Genomic DNA, 16,122 nt, shown 5'->3' with positions numbered 1-16,122 from the left:
TTTCACTGTGGTTGTGACGTTAAAGGGTTGTTTTTGTGACTTCAGAGTTATCCTACTAACTGGTATTGTGTTTGCTGTCGTTCTACCCAACGGCAAACTCTTGCCCCTTTGGCTCAGATGAACAAGCTGTAGAATATTTTCGTCGTGTTAAGTCTTCGTCCTCTGCAGATTATATTTTATCCTGCAACATGATCGGTCTCTGTTCTGTCCGACACCCAATCATGTCATGTAATATTGAAGATATGAGTGGTCATCTTCAGTGGCATAAATGGGGTCCGTTAGCGGGTATTGCACGTCTTTTGCACTAGATGGCAGTGATTACACGCATGAACCCACACATGAGCCTGTGAGACCTTCAGTGATTCATTTCAGTCAGGGGTTCTCCAGAGTGGTGTGGTACAAACTGACGCATGCTATTACACTAGCGGGTATGTCGTCGAATTCAGTTGATTTCCTTTAATTATGTTTGAATAAAAAAATTTCGTAAATTTAGTGTGTACATTATGATAAGAAGAAAAGCCCAATTTCTTTTACAAATTTAATCTTTGTACTTGTAAGTGGCTAAAATGATAAACGCCGACAGGAGATCAGAGGTACCTATTATTTTAACACTTTCACATGCAATAGATGTCATCATGAGATGAAGAAAACAAACCAGACCGAAGAGTAATTTTTGTGCCTTAAACTGCACAAATCACAGAAGAATTGCGTGGAAAATGTTCTATGTCCCAGTCTCGCATTTAGAGTTTCACCGTGGGTCTTGATAACAGCAGGTAGACTGATGGCTTTGGAAGGAAAATGCATCGCTCGTATTTGAGAGAAAAAAAAAAAATCACAAAAAGGTGTCCAGAGCGTCTTTTCATGGGCCCCTGCAGCTGATAAATAATAGATATAAATTCATATATTGACGCAGTATGTTATGAGTGAAGCAACATAAGATGTGGCATATATCTAGTGTCTTCTATATTGTTATGGTAATCAGCAGGAAGTTCGTACATGCTAGCATAAATAACCCCCAGAATGAAGGGGCCTCTGTGCTTCCGGTTCATGCATGTTTAGGATACTTGAGAATGAATATCACACACAAATTTACCTCTAAATAGTTATTTTACTGGCTTGCACTCAAACTGCCCGTTTACTAGATGGTATTCAGTACTCGTATGAACAAATCTTCAACATAGAATCTTCAAACTGAACTAGTTACACAGTCAGTGACCACGAATCTTTGAACCGAACCGAAGCAAACGATTTAAATCAGAAGAGTGATTTGGACCGACTATTTCTATATATAAGCTGTCATGACATCCTAGCAACATTTTTTTCTACCCACCTGCTGTTTGATTTTTTTTGTAAAGTGTAAACCTGTCTATAGGACAGGCCTTTTATTTTGAAACTCCAGATTTACAATTTTCCGTGTCATATCTATTCCAGTGGTAGATGTCTGTCGCTGCTTATAAACGCTGTAAGTTAATAGACACTAAAGGGGGCTTCACCATCAGAAGTGATTCCTACTCAGTTAATGAAATATAGCAATAACAGCTGCAATCAGAATGTTACAGCCAGGTTTACTAATGGCTGGTAAGACTCTTTCGGTAATGCTTATTCACTGCTTACTCTACATCTGCACTAATTTCCTCTGTGAGGCTTCTGCTGCTGCCCACTAAGTATTGAATTTTGCTCTATAAATGACTCGCTCCCACAAATACCCACACACACATACACACACACGCACGCACGCACCCATTTTAGACATCATCCAATCTAAAATGGGCTGATTGCATTCAAGTGAGGCTGGCTGGGTGTTTGGGACCACGCTCTGTGGCCACCGTATTCCTCTCTGTGTTTTTTCCACATTAACTGAGTCAAACTAATTTCCCTGACAAAGCAGCAGAGAGACACAGAGGGGGGCAGCCATTAGTCTAAACTAGTAACACTTGCTTAACCATTTAGGCAACAGGAAGATTTACTACATGACTGATGAAAATAGAATTGTCCCCAATGTTTCTTCCTCTCCAGTGGAAAGAAAGTTATCCGAAGAGGGAAAGATAACATGTATTTCAATAATGAGCTCTATAATCATATAATCGAAACTGCTGCCACACAACAGTAAAGGATACGCTGAGGTAATTGAGGAAATCAAGTTACTTTCTAAAAATATCAATAATTAGGTTGACCCTCACTTCATTTTCAAATTAGTTTCATCCTTTGAAGTGAAAAAGGCTCGAAAAGATGTTGCATTAAGGTTACCTGTCTGGTGAATAACAACCAGTCAGTATTTTTATTGGGTTATTGGCAGAATGCATTTGTGTCGATTTTCTTCGTTAATACATTGTATGTGACATAACATAGTTTTTTGTTATGTCACAGGTCATTTTGTGTTTACTTGGAAACTTCAACCCCGACATACTGCAGACTCTGCTTCAGGTCTAACCCTCTTCTACCCTGCAGTATTCATTGCCCTGAGTGTGACAGAGCTACAAAAGAGGGATTTAAAAGAAGGAATTGAAACTGCATCATCTTTTTCTGGTTGTTTGCTAAGGGGTCATATTTGATCTGAGCACAAGGTTTCCAAACCTGTTGCATAATTTTATGAGAACAAGCGTATTTGCACAGCCAAATGCTACAATTTTAGAAAGAAATTCGGTGTGTGTGTGTGTGTGTGTGTGTGTGTGTGTGTGTGTGTGTGTGTGTGTGTGTGTGTGAGAGAAGATGGGTACATGGTGGGGGGGCATCACTCTGGTCAAAGTACTATATCTGATAAGTGGTAGTATGTAGCTTGTCATTCTCTTCATAAGATTTGTATTTCATATACATACAGTACATGAGAACAAAGTCTCCTGTAAATCAATACTAGACTGTAAAACTACTACGTTCCAGTCTTTGGATGTTTCACTTGCTGATACCAGAATAAAGTGCATTGCAAAAGTCAAGTTGGGAAGAGATAAAAGCATGGATGACCTTTTCTAAGTCTGCAGAGGAAAGGAATGACCTGATGTTGGTTAGCTGTCTCAGATGGGCAAAGCAAGACTGCAACGCTTTGGTCACTTGAGCATCAAAAGACAGCTCAGTCAAAAATAACACCTAGGTTGCAGGCCTCTTTACAAACATTATTTGATATGGCACGCAGCCTAGAGGAGAGCTTGTTAATGCTGCTAGTTCAGCTATCAGAGTTTCCGTGCCACGTCTTACTTCACCTGTCTCCTCACTGTAGTAGTGACAGAAGTTAGAACGCAAAATAAATTAAAAAAAAAACTGCAACATGTGGGAGTCGAACGAGGACTTGCTGGACTACAGGGAGCGATATAGGGAAAAGGCCCTCAGCCAGCAACTTGAGGATTGAACTTCAACCACCCTTTGCTGGGGAGGAAAACAAAGTTTTCCCTCCTGGGCCAGACAGTATGAAGTAGCTGTATGAAGGCGATGGTGGGAGGCACCGAAGGTGACTAGAATTATGATCTGGCCAGGATTTTGCCAGCGGCTTGGCTGGCCAAGGCTTTTTTTCTCTTGTGGTACAGCCTGCCAGTGGCTGTTCAGGCCAACTATTCTGCAGTAAAGAGGAAACTGCGGGAGGCTTTTGGACAAAGACATTTTCTGGACTGTTTCAGAATGAACCTCTTTGCCTGTCTCCGTGCTCTAGGTGAGTCTTTGGAGGTGTACTCAGCAGAAATAAGAGAGGAGAGGTGAAATTCCACAGATTTCTGGCTGGGCTCAACCCACTCTGAGAGCTAAATGTCACAAGCTGGGGGCTACTGATTTTGAAGAGCCCCTGTTTATCACAGAGATGAGATGGCCAGAGAGACTCTAAAGATGGACTAAGTCAACACTCTTACACGCCAGCCTTCTACTGGAAGTGGTGCATCAGCAATGGTGCATTCCATATCTGATGGAGGTGGTTTGTACAGAGCCATGGTCAGACTTACTGAAGACGTGAGGGAAATGAGAATGGAAATGAGATGAATGGCAGAGGAAAACAAACAAATGGGAGTCAGTGGCTGGAGGGACGAATGGATAACCTCTTGCCCTGTGTGTGGACGTTAGTGTCATTATGCTTGTGGGGAGCAGGGCTGCCAGTCACATCACCCATGGGGTGAACAGAGAAAGCGTTCACCCGACCGTTGTTGGCATGAATGGAGAGCAGAGGGAGGTCCAGAGGGAAAAACAGGATTAACTAGGTGCCCTAAGATAACTGAGCCTAGTCTACAAACTGGTGGAGCCCTAGACCTGCCAGGGCCCCCCTTTAATGACAAAACATCGAGGTGGCAAGGAGTGCATTTTCTCTGCCCCAAGAGAGAGGCCTCAGCCAATCAGTTGGGAAAAGAGATGTCGCTGATGCTGCAACCAAAAACAACAGCGACGGCACCTATGGGCCCTTTGGACTGATAAATATTTATCAGTGCATTAACGAGTAATGCACTGAAACAGAACACAAAAGAGTGACCATGTACCTCATATGTGAGGGGAAGCTTTGAAGGTACTGAAATCAACATATTAATATGCTGATTTTGGTTTTTAGTGTATACAGGATCAACATAGTCATTTATCAGTGCCAATTGCCGCACATCTTTTCCAGCAATGTGCAGGCGGCCCCTACAACTGATGTGCCCTTTGTGTCCTTGAAGGAGTTTCTGGCTACTCAGCTGCAGAAAGCACAATTGATTGATTATTAGAGATATTTAACAAGTCCAAAGGTGCGAATGGCAAATGCATACTTAGATTATCAGACATCCAAACCAAAACCGGTGAACATCCTCCTCTACGACAGCGCAAAACCCACCAGACAAGAGAGAAGAAATTGACAAGCGTTTGGCGGCCCTGTTAGCTGATGGGGTAACTGAGGAGAGCTGCAGCCACTGGGCCTCGCCTGTCATCCTAGTAAAGAAGAAGAATGATGAGTGGAGATTATTTGCTGAATATATACGCTAGAACAGTATAACAGTGAAAGACTCTCATCCCCTACCCAGGGAATATAATACCTTGGCCTCTACCAGTGGCGGTTGATGTTCATGGGCTTCACTAACTCATTTGCGATTTTTCAGTGTATGATGGAGCTAGTGCTCAAAGGGTGTCCATGGCAGGTGTGCATGGTGTACACCATTCTGATACCGTATACAGCCACACATTTGAGGACCATCTCTCCAGTCTGAGTAAGATTTTCTCCAGGATTCAGGCAGCAGGCCTCAGACTAAACCGTAAGAAGTGCCATTGAGATTATGTAGTATTCCTGGGGCATGTTGTTTCTCGCTACGGCATACAGCTGGACCCCTGAAACACAGACAAGGTCAGAACCTGGCCTACACCACGGGTCTATGCTCTAATTATAGACTAGAATTATAGAATACTAATGTTCATACTATCTCCCAGCGACCTCAGGATCCAGTGCCCAGTAAATGGTAATGGTAAATGATGCCTCACAGGAAGCGACCATCCAGGTAAAAGCTATAGGGTCAAACCAGGAGTCAAGTGTTCCCCAGATTGTCACTCTGTTGTCTCAGCCACCCACTGTAAGCCCTCGAGTCTCTGACATCCCCACAGAGGGGTGGCATGTGGAAATGGACAGAGAGTGAGAAGACTTGTCTTTCCTGCATGCACTTTCACATGATGGGACTTGAATGAAAGAGCTGCAACAGGCCAATACACATACTGGTCAGGTGTGAAAGTGAGATCCGGGTGTGAGGTAGATCCAGGTGGATTCGGAAATTATGGACTGACTGCCCTTATCGTTCTGTTTTGAGTTCCTCCCTCACGGGCGATGCTCAGTGTTAAGTGGTCATACCATCCTAACTTATCCCTGATGTGCTTCAGCACCTTCATTTAGGACCTGCGTCGGCGGATTTCTAAGTGGAACAAATATGGGAAAAAGCAAGGCAAACTTGTTAATGGTCATCTATAATATCCAACAGTGGTGAAAGAAGTGCATCCCATGCAAAACCCGCAGGGCCCCTGTGCCCGAGCATTGAGCACCAATGGAGGCGACTCCATTCCAGCAAGTCAAAACTGACATTCTTGAATTACTATTGCCTTCTAAGAGAAACATATATGTGTTAGTAGTAGATGACTACTTTATCAAGTTTGTAAATTTGTATTTTTTTCTTAATCAAATGGCCCAATCTCATATTGAAGCTGAGATTGTTCAGAGACTGGGTCAACTTTTTGGGATTAAGAAAACACGCACCACACCATATACTCTCAAGTCAGATGGAATGGTTGAATGCTTTAACCAGATTCTCAATGACCAGCGGGCCAAATTGTTACTTGCCTTCGGAGGTGAATGGGATGATTATCTAAAAAATGTAGATTTAACCTATAACACATCTTTCATGCCTGCAGCAACGACACTCGTTACTGTTTAACTCATGGACGGGAAATTCATGTCACAGTGAATGTTTTGGTGCCATCTCAAATGATGCACTTGGATTTACCTTTTCTCCTTCTGACTTTGTGTTCTCTCAGGCAGAGAGGCTGGAGACTACTTATAGTGGTGCCAGGCAGTATGGTGCCAACACCCATGAGAAACAAAAACTGTACTATGATGGAGCAGTCTGTCACAAGCTGTATGCATAAGGGAATCTGGTATGGCTGCTAAATCCTATGAAGGCAGGTATGAAGTTTGCTCCCCACTGGTAAGGACCCAACAGGGTCCTGGCTGTGTTGGACTCTCAGGGTGAACCCAGACCTAGACTTTACAATAAACTGAAACCCTACACACTGCTGGTGCCTGCTGGTTCTTTAAGTAGCCTTGTGGCTTCTCCTCTTCATGCTCCCTCGCTGCAGGACAAGGGGTCACCAGATGGGAATTTTGTGCTTGAGAAACCACTGGCTGCTGGTGGCACAGGGACCGTTACAGGCACCAGTGAGCCACAACAGACTTTGTCTGATTCTGGAGGAATTCTGAGACAGCCAGTTCGTTTCAAGGACTTTGACACTTATTGGTAGCTGATTTGTTAAATGGTTGTTATAGTTGCATGTTGTGAAGTGGAGAAATAGGACATTGATGTATGTAGGCTATGTCTAGACACTATGGTGTATATTTGGTGTACGATTGGGATTGGTGTGGCATACTTTGTTGAGACTGTGCAGTTATGCATGGGGACATGCACAATGTTGTTTACTGTTGAAATTTTTGTGTTATGATAGCATGTTGCTGCTGGTGTTTACGCATTTGTTGATTGCATTTATACTGTTACTGTTTAGTAATGAAGATGTTTCTTTCTGGAGGAGGGGACTTTTACTGAGTTGCCATTTTAAAAAATGCTCTGAGTGAATTTAAGTTCCTTCTGGTAAGCAGTTATGCAGTGTTTAGGTCTAGGGATTTCACTGGGAAAGGTACGAACGGAAGGAAAGTATCTGTAATGCACTGCCTTTGACAAGGTAGGAAGCAGTAAAAGTTTCGCCTACTTTGTTCAGACTGCGGAGCCTCTGTGTTATTATTTTACCATCCTCAAGTATAGGTGCAACTCTTAACCTTCGGCCGCATTATCTTAGCATAAAGACTGGACACGGCTAACCTGGCTCTGTCCAAAGGTAACAAAATGTCTAAAGATCACTAATTAATACGTCAGAACTGGTTTGTTCAATCATACAAAAACCGAGGTGTGAAAACTACAAATTGTGGTTTCGGGAGATTATGTTCCAAACTATTTCATGGCCAGGCGCACAAACTTTATAAGAAAATATTCATGCACATGATCCCAAAACCATAAATTGTTGGTTTTACATTTTGGTTAAACAATCAAAATACAAAGTGTTAATTAGTGAGCTACATGCAACTCCAGGTGCTGGTACTTGGATTCGATTAACCTCAGACAAAGCCAATTTAGCCGTTTCCCCCCACTCCCAGTCTTTATGCTAAGCTAAGGTTACTGTCTCTCAGCTCTAGCTTCATAATTATCATACAGACATGAGAGTTGTATCACTCTTCTCATTTTGATCTGGGCAAGAAAGCGAACAAGCATATTTCCCAAAATATTGAACCTCCCTTTAACAAGCATCATTTTAATGTGGTAGCTGTATAGGTGGAGCTAACTACTTTATTTGCTGTTAGGTTGTTTAATCTATAATAATACATCATATTTTGTTATATGACCATATAAAAATCATATTCACCAAGTGACTAATGCTGTCAGATACGGGAGATGAAGTGGAGTAAAAAAGAACATTTCCCAATGAAATCAAGTGAAAGAAGTTTTTCTCAACAGTTTTTTTTTCTCATTATCTTGAAAGTTTTCTTTAGTACACTGTAAAACACGATATGAAGTTGATTTATCCTTACTATAATTATTTTATAGTGGTAAAATAAATTAGTCTGAGGGAAGAAACATGCACTAAGATAAATAAAGTATAGTCAGATGGATGCACACAGCTATGCCTAACAGCAGCTAAGGTTGTGCTCCACCCTTGAATCAGAGTTACTGATATCATTAAAGGTGATGGCAGGTCTGCTGCACACTCCTCTCTGACCTCCAATGAAGTAATTTTGTCTCTGTTCTCCAGTTTCCATTTCTCCATGATGTGATGATGATGTCTGTTTTGTTTAATGGTTGAGCTATGTGCTGCCTGCAGGAGGTTACTCTTCACCCACCCATGCACACAGACACATAACAGGACACATACTATATGAGGACAAGACAGTTAATCAGTAAGGCTGTTTGTTACTCTCTAACACCTTTCTGTCATTTACAAAAAGATTTTGATGTTGCAGTTTCTGTCGGAATAAGTAACTTTTTTAATCATCATACTGGTTTTTCCATGTTCGACACACACACCTTACGGCATGGAACATTAGCAGTATCTTGTACTTGCTGGTACAGCCATCTGAAAGGTCACAGCTCATTCATTACAAGAGCCCAGGGTCACAGGTCAGGAAATCCATTTTCCATCTGCACTCTTTGATCCCAAATTAAGTTTGGTTAGTTTTTTAGTAATAGCAACAAATAGTAGTACTAGCTGTCATTCATGGTATACTGTATGTGGTGGCAATCCTCAGTTTTGATTTGAATGAGATCCCGCAGCTAACTGTCAAGATAGAAGCATGTTCACATTTGAAGAATGAGAGAGGATGTACATAATAAATGAGCTTGAGGTCAAATGTATATAGCTGATATTAGCCAAATCTGGTAGTTTTAAAGGATAATTACGATTTATTCTAAATTGGATTGTTTACGATAACGTTGTACACAGCAAAGTAATTGCAAAGATCATGGAAAGAAATGGCAACACCACTTCAAAACTGTTGATGGGGTAGGACATATGAGCAGACCGCAGAGACCCAACGTTCCCCCATGAGCAAGCACTTGGCGACAGCTGCAAGGAAAAACTCCCTTTTAACAGGTAGAATCCTTGAACAGAACCCAGCTCATGGTGTGCGGCCGTCTGCCTTGAGGGGCTGGGTTGAGAGAGAGAGAGAAAGGGGGGGGGGGTATAGCAGAGCACAGGTTCCACATAAAGATGTATAACAATAATGAGACTAATAATAAAACTAAATTATAATAATGGGGTGAATAATAATATTAATAACACTAATAATAGTAATGATAATCATAATAATTGAAGCAGTGGGTGTAGGTGGATTGCAGTCACAGATCCAGACTCTGCAGCACCAGGGGCAGGATTTACCTGCAGAAAGTGACAGGAAGAAAGATGAGAGAGACGAGAAAGCACAAAACAATGGGAGAGAGAAGAAGTCAAGTTAGTAACAAGCATTGATGCGATATGAATGTGATATGAATGTGATATGAGGAGAGAGGACCGTGGTGGATCATGGTAAGTCTCCCTGCAGTCTAGGCCTATAGCAGCATAACTAGGGGGTGGTTCATGCCAAGCCTGAGCCACTGAAGGCTCTGCCTCCCATTTTACTTGTGGAGACTCTAGGAACCACAAGTAATCCTGCATTCTGGGAGCACGGTGTTCTAGTGGGGTAATAGGGTACTATGAGCTCTTTAAGATATGATGGTGACTGACCATTAAGGGCTTTGTAGTTGAGGGGGGATTCTGGATTTTTCAGGGAGCCAATGCAGAGAAGCTAACACAGGAGAAATATGATCTCTTTTCCTAGTTCCTGTCAGTACTCGCACTGCAGCGTTCTGGATCAGCTGGAGAGCATTCAAAGATTTGTTGGGACAGTTTGATAATAAGGAGTTGCAATAATCCAGCCTAAAAGTAACAAAAGCATGGACTAGCTTTTCTTCATCTTTTGGAGACAGGATGTGCCTGAATTTCTGCAATGTTACATAGGTGAAAAAAGTCAGTCCTTGAGGTTTGTTTTATGTGGGAGTTAAAGGACATATCCTGATCAAAGAGAACTCCTGAGATTCCTAAAAGTGGTGCTGGAGGCCAGGGCAAAGCCATCTAGAGTAACTATATCATTAGATAAAATGTTTCTGAATTGCTGGGGGCCAAGTCCAATAACTTCAGTTTTGTCTGAGTTTAACAGCAGAAAGTTGCTGGTCATCCAGGTCTTTATGTCCTTAAGGCATGCTTGAAGTTTAGCTAACTGATTGGTTTCATTGGGCTTCATTGACAAGTACAATTGGGTATCATCTGCATAACAATGGAAGTTTATGGAGTGTTTCCTAATAATATTGCCCAAAGGAAGCATATATAAGGTGAATAGAATTGGTCCAAGCAAAGAACCCTGTGGAACTCTGTGACTATCTTTTGAGTATATGGAGGATTTATTGTTAAGGTGCACAAACTGAAATTGATCTGAAAAACAGAACTTAAACCAGCTTAGAGCGGTTCTTTTAATGCCAATTAATGTTCCAGTCTCTGTAATAGGATGTGATGGTCAATGATGTCAAATGCAGCACTAAGATCTAACAAGACAAGTACAGAGACAAGTCCTTTGTCTGATGCAATTAGAAGGTCATTTGTAACTTTGACCAGTGATGTCTTTGTGCTTTGATGCACTCTAAATCCTCAAATAAACTATCATAATGTAAAAAGTCACACAACTGGTTGGCGACAGCTTTCTCAAGGATCTTAAAGAGAAAGGGAAGGTTAGATATGGGTCTATAGTTGGCTAAAACATCTGGATCAAGAGCAGGCCTTTTAAGAAGAGTTTTAATTACAGCTGTTTTAAAGGACTTCGGTACATAGCCTGTTAATAAAGACATATTGATTATATCTAGTAAAGAGGTGCAAACTAACTGAAAACTTCTTTAAGCAGCCTAGTTGGGATGGAGTCTAAGGGACAGGTTGATGGTTTAGATGAAAACATTGTTGAAGTTAGTTTGCAAAGGTCGATGGGAGAAAAACTGTCTAAATATATATTGGGTTCTACAGCTGTTTCTAAGGTTCCTGGTTGAGGGCAGGAGGTGGTGAATTTTGTCCCTAATAGTTAGAATTTTTATCATCAAAGAAGCTCTGGCATTACAGAGGGTCTTCCTATATGTTTTAAGACTATCATACCAGGCTGAGCAGGATTCTTCCAGTTATGTAGAACTCCATATCCTTTCAAGTTTTCGTGTAGTTTTCTTCAATATGCGGGTTTGGGAGTTATACCATGGAGCTAATCTCCTTTGTTTTGATTTGATTGTTTTATTATTATTATTATTTATTATACTGTGGAAAGACTATTAAATGTTCTATTTCGATGCCATAGGTCTGAACAAGGTCGAGGGTGCTGTTAAAACAGTGAGTGGGTTTATTTACAGTCTGAATGAAACCAGTTGAGTCTAAAAATGAGATAAATGCAGTTTTAAGGCTCATTATCAACATCCACATGAATATTGAAATCACCTACTATAATTACTTTATCTGTACTCAGGACTAAATTTGATAAAAACTCTTTCAATTCAGATAAAAATTCCGAGTATGGGCCAGGAGCCCATACACTATAAAAATAGAATAGGCTTTAATGTTTTCCAGGATGGATGTGTAAAACTAAGAACCAGGCTTTCGAATGAGCTATAATGGAGTTTAGGTTTAGGGTTGATTATTAGGCTTGAGTTGAAAATGAATGCAACTCAACCTCCTCGGCCGGTGCCTCGGGGAATGTGAGTATTAATATGACTGGGGGGAGTGGATTTACTTAGACTAACATATTCATCATGACAAAGGGAGATTTTAGTGAGACTAAATATATCAATATAATGATCTGATATTAAATAATTTACTAAAACAGGTTTGGATGGGAGCGATCTAATGTCAAAGAGTCCACTTTTAATTCTCCAATTTTGTTGTGGTTCTGCGGTGGCAGTCTTAATTTTTACGAGGTTTTTGTGTACAACTCATCTTCTGTTTATTTTTGAGTTAATTAATTTAGGTGGTCAGGGGGCAGACACAGTCTCCATGGGGCTTTGGGTTGGTGACTGCTATAGGGGAAGCACAGAGAAGCGTGCAAGACTTCAACTCTGCCTCCCAGTCTCAACTCTGGGTTGTCATGGTTTTGGTCTACCAATAAACTCAGTCAGATTTCTAGATATGAGAGCTGCTCCATCTGAAGTGGGATGTCGTAGATACTGGAAGTGGGTGAAATGGTATACAGTATTTGGTGGTAGGCTGGCTTTGTCTAAACTAAATAGAAGTGAAAGAATGAAGAGCACACAGCAGACTGAAGTTTGAAGATTTACCGGGTTTTTCCCCTTGCTGGTGAGAGCCTTACTCATTTTTTAAGGAGAGTTTTGTTATGCACTTTTTCAGTATTTATGTTCTTCTACGTTACAAATATCAAACATTAGCCTGCTGATGCCATCCTCTGTCACCCTCAGTCACACAGGACTCGCCTTGGAAGTCCGTAGAGGTCTGTTGAGGTTAGGGTCACATGACAGACAGAGACAGAGGAAGGCAAAGGCCAGCTAATTTTCAATACCCTTGCTAGCAGGCTAGGCTATTTGTAATGTAAGAAGGTATACAGTAGAGATATGGTTACACAAAAAAATACTGAAACTTCTACTTCTATTTAGTTTTGTCAAAGCACTTTCAAATGCATGCATTTTTTTAAATGTTACAATAATGCTTATGACTATATGTTCAGACAGAACACCACAGGGATATTAGAGGCAGCACAGTTGCTTACAAAGTCTACGGAAAGACACAATTAAGAAAAAAATTACCTCGTATCCTGGGGCTTTATCAATTTGCTTTAAATGTACATAGAGAAGAGGAAAAAGGAGAGACACTGGAAGGAAATAACAGAAAGAACTGGAGTTTCTCAAAAGTTCAGTGACAAACTGAGCTGAACACAAGCACACAGACACATTAACACAGACACATTCAGTGCATCTATTGCTAGCAAATTTACAGCTAACGTCTGTACAGTCGTTGCAGTACACTGGCAGCTCACACATTATTCATCTGACTTCATTTTCATGATTTCGCTTTGTCTTCTCAACTCAGTAATCAACTTGTTGAGTACAATGTTATTGTTACCACAAGGAATGTTGGTCAAAGCTACATGTTCCGAAAATGTCCTTTAAGATAACTGATCTGATGGAATGAAGTGACTGGATGATGTTAGTAACAGTACTCTCACCGGGGTTTGTCATGACTCATAGGAGAACGAAGAGAAGAAGTGAACACTCAAACTCAGGCCTGTCGCAGTTTTCTGCTGCTGCTCTGTGTATAGAGGAGGAAGGTTGGAGGGGGTGGGAGAGAGATCGGGGGAGTGTTTTCGGTGGACAGCCATTCATCCTGAGCAGAGGGAAGGTTTCCAAATCTCCCCCCTGACATTCTTCTGGGCTCAAAGAAGCCCCGGCACAGAAGTGGTCCAAAACTGGCACAGACCGCCTCAGCGTTGCCAGGGACAGCCACTCTGCCGAGGTGTTGCTGGGGCCCAGTGCTGTTTTGTCTTCCGTTCTCACCTCACTTCCTGGTTTAGAAAAGGAGACTGGAGGATCATTAACCAGTAGAAGGATCCCATACTGCACCATACTGTATGTCCACATGTATGCCTCCATTCAGTTAGCCATTTCTGCATTTATTGGCAGTCAATGACATGGCCTTCCTTTCTTTTTCTCTCTAAAGCAAACATCCATCCAGTGTTGTCATCTGTTAGATTCTTAACCTGACGGAAAGATTATGAATATCTCACGTAGTTACATAGATCAGTTGCAAAATTAGTAAGGTCATACTGTTCCATGTCCTGTGTTTGACTCTACAGTACACAGTGTAACGTAAAAGGTTAATAATGTTACATTATGTCATTATGTGATCTCTGGATGAATACTGTCTTATCAACCTTACACATTTCAACAACAAAGAAGTGCTCTGTCTCCATTATTGTGTCTTTTAACTTCCTGTCTACACTGGAAGTGGTAATGTGTAACATCGTGTAGCTGCTTGTAAATCACCTTGCACCTTAGTTATAGGAAATATCTGACAAGTTTCACAAAATGACATACAGCATTAAGGACCGTTTGGATCGGAAGGATAAAAATGGGTTGAATCACTTTTGCATCCCCTTTTTTTCCCAGGTTTGTAAGCACTTGTCCTAGTGGTGTAAATCGCTGAAAAACACAAAACTCCCCCGTTTTCATGCCTTGCTCTGATCTGGAAATGAACATTATCAGAGGATTGTTTAGCGGTTTTGGAAACAAGTTAAGTTCCATTTAGCAAGCTAGAGCCACACTAAATTGTGTAAGGCATCATCGGTGTGCACAAACAAGCACATGAATTGTGTCTCAGTATGAGACTGAAAAATTCCTATTACATTTATAGTGTAGCATATTTTAGGACACACCTTTTACACTCATCAGTATCCAGTTTTGCTTAGTTTATACACATACAAAGGATATCCTGTTAGAAGTGCTATTGATGAATATAATAAGACTCACAGCCCATCTATTAAATACTGTATCATGTGTACTGAATCTAAGAATGAATCCTCTTAGCTCCTGAATCCTCTTACGGACAACCCGTGAGTTTCCATTCTCCACGCCTGCATTCCTGCAGGGCCACAGTCAATGTGCAGCACCAAGCCAGCGTAGCATCTGGACACACGTATGCAGAAAATCCTATAGAGATACACTGGTCAATGCATCAGCGCCTTCAAGATCATTAAAGACCCGTGTAGAAATTATATACCAAGGGAGTTAAGAAGTTAGGGAATAGCATACAATACTTACATGGGTCTCAGATGCACCAATAGAAAACTTTTTGAAACTAAAAAATTTTGAATGACGGCTGAATTCCATGTAACTTCCTCAGCATCAGGGTCCTGTTGTCATTCATGCAGGCTCCCTGTCACCCTACTCCTCAATAGACAGCTTTCGTTTTACGCTATTGGTTAGAAGCAAACCAAAGCTGTGAATTCAGTCATATGCTAGCATAATCTAGCTAGCATGCAGGTGTTGTAACTGCTTTTTTCTTTTTTTTGGCCACCAGGGGGTAGTGTAACAACCTGTAAACACGTTTCGCGAACATGTTCGCCAACAGTTGCCTCTTCACGTTGAGCAGACACAGAGCAACATCGCCACCTGACAAATGTAACAGAAATTTACACTCACTTTTTAGCTGCGTTTTGGTTTCCAGTAACCCCTGTGAAAAATATCTGGCTCTTTAGCCACAAAATGTTGAGCTATGTTCACCAGCTAGTCTCTAGTGTAATCTAGACAATAAGCTAAAAGATGCTAACAAGTTCTGGGTACAACTGAGGAAAACTGCATAGCTGGGTGGTAAATCTGTCGGTTTATTACATGGTCCATTGTTAGAGTGATATAAAATATTGATTCATGCACCTTTAAAGATTCATCCAATCCCTACATATAAGAAGACAGTACATGTAAGATACTTTTCTGTTTTCATCCATTCTGACTTCTGTAGTAGTTATATATTCATTCAGCACTGTGCTACTGCTGTTTGAGAGGAAATTTAAAAAAAAAAACACATAAATCTGCAGTTAGACTTTGAATCACTGCCAGAGAATACATGTTGTAACGCTTTTGGTATAGACTGCCAAAAAGATATCCTGTCCAATCAATGAATGACAGAGATGTTCAGCTCAAACTTGGTTGTGCCTTTATATTTACAAATGGTTGTGTGTGTGTGTGTGTGTGTGTGTGTGTGTGTGTGTGTGTGTGTGTGTGTGTGTGTGTGTGTGTGTGTGTGTGTGTGTGTGAGCTAGAGAGAGACAGAGCGAGACTGTAGGTGTATGTAACTGTAACTGTATGTGAGTGACATATTAAC

Source organism: Xiphias gladius, chromosome 21, assembly GCF_016859285.1.
Source record: "Xiphias gladius isolate SHS-SW01 ecotype Sanya breed wild chromosome 21, ASM1685928v1, whole genome shotgun sequence".
Classification (NCBI taxonomy): domain Eukaryota; kingdom Metazoa; phylum Chordata; class Actinopteri; order Istiophoriformes; family Xiphiidae; genus Xiphias; species Xiphias gladius.
This window is presented reverse-complemented; position numbering follows the sequence as displayed.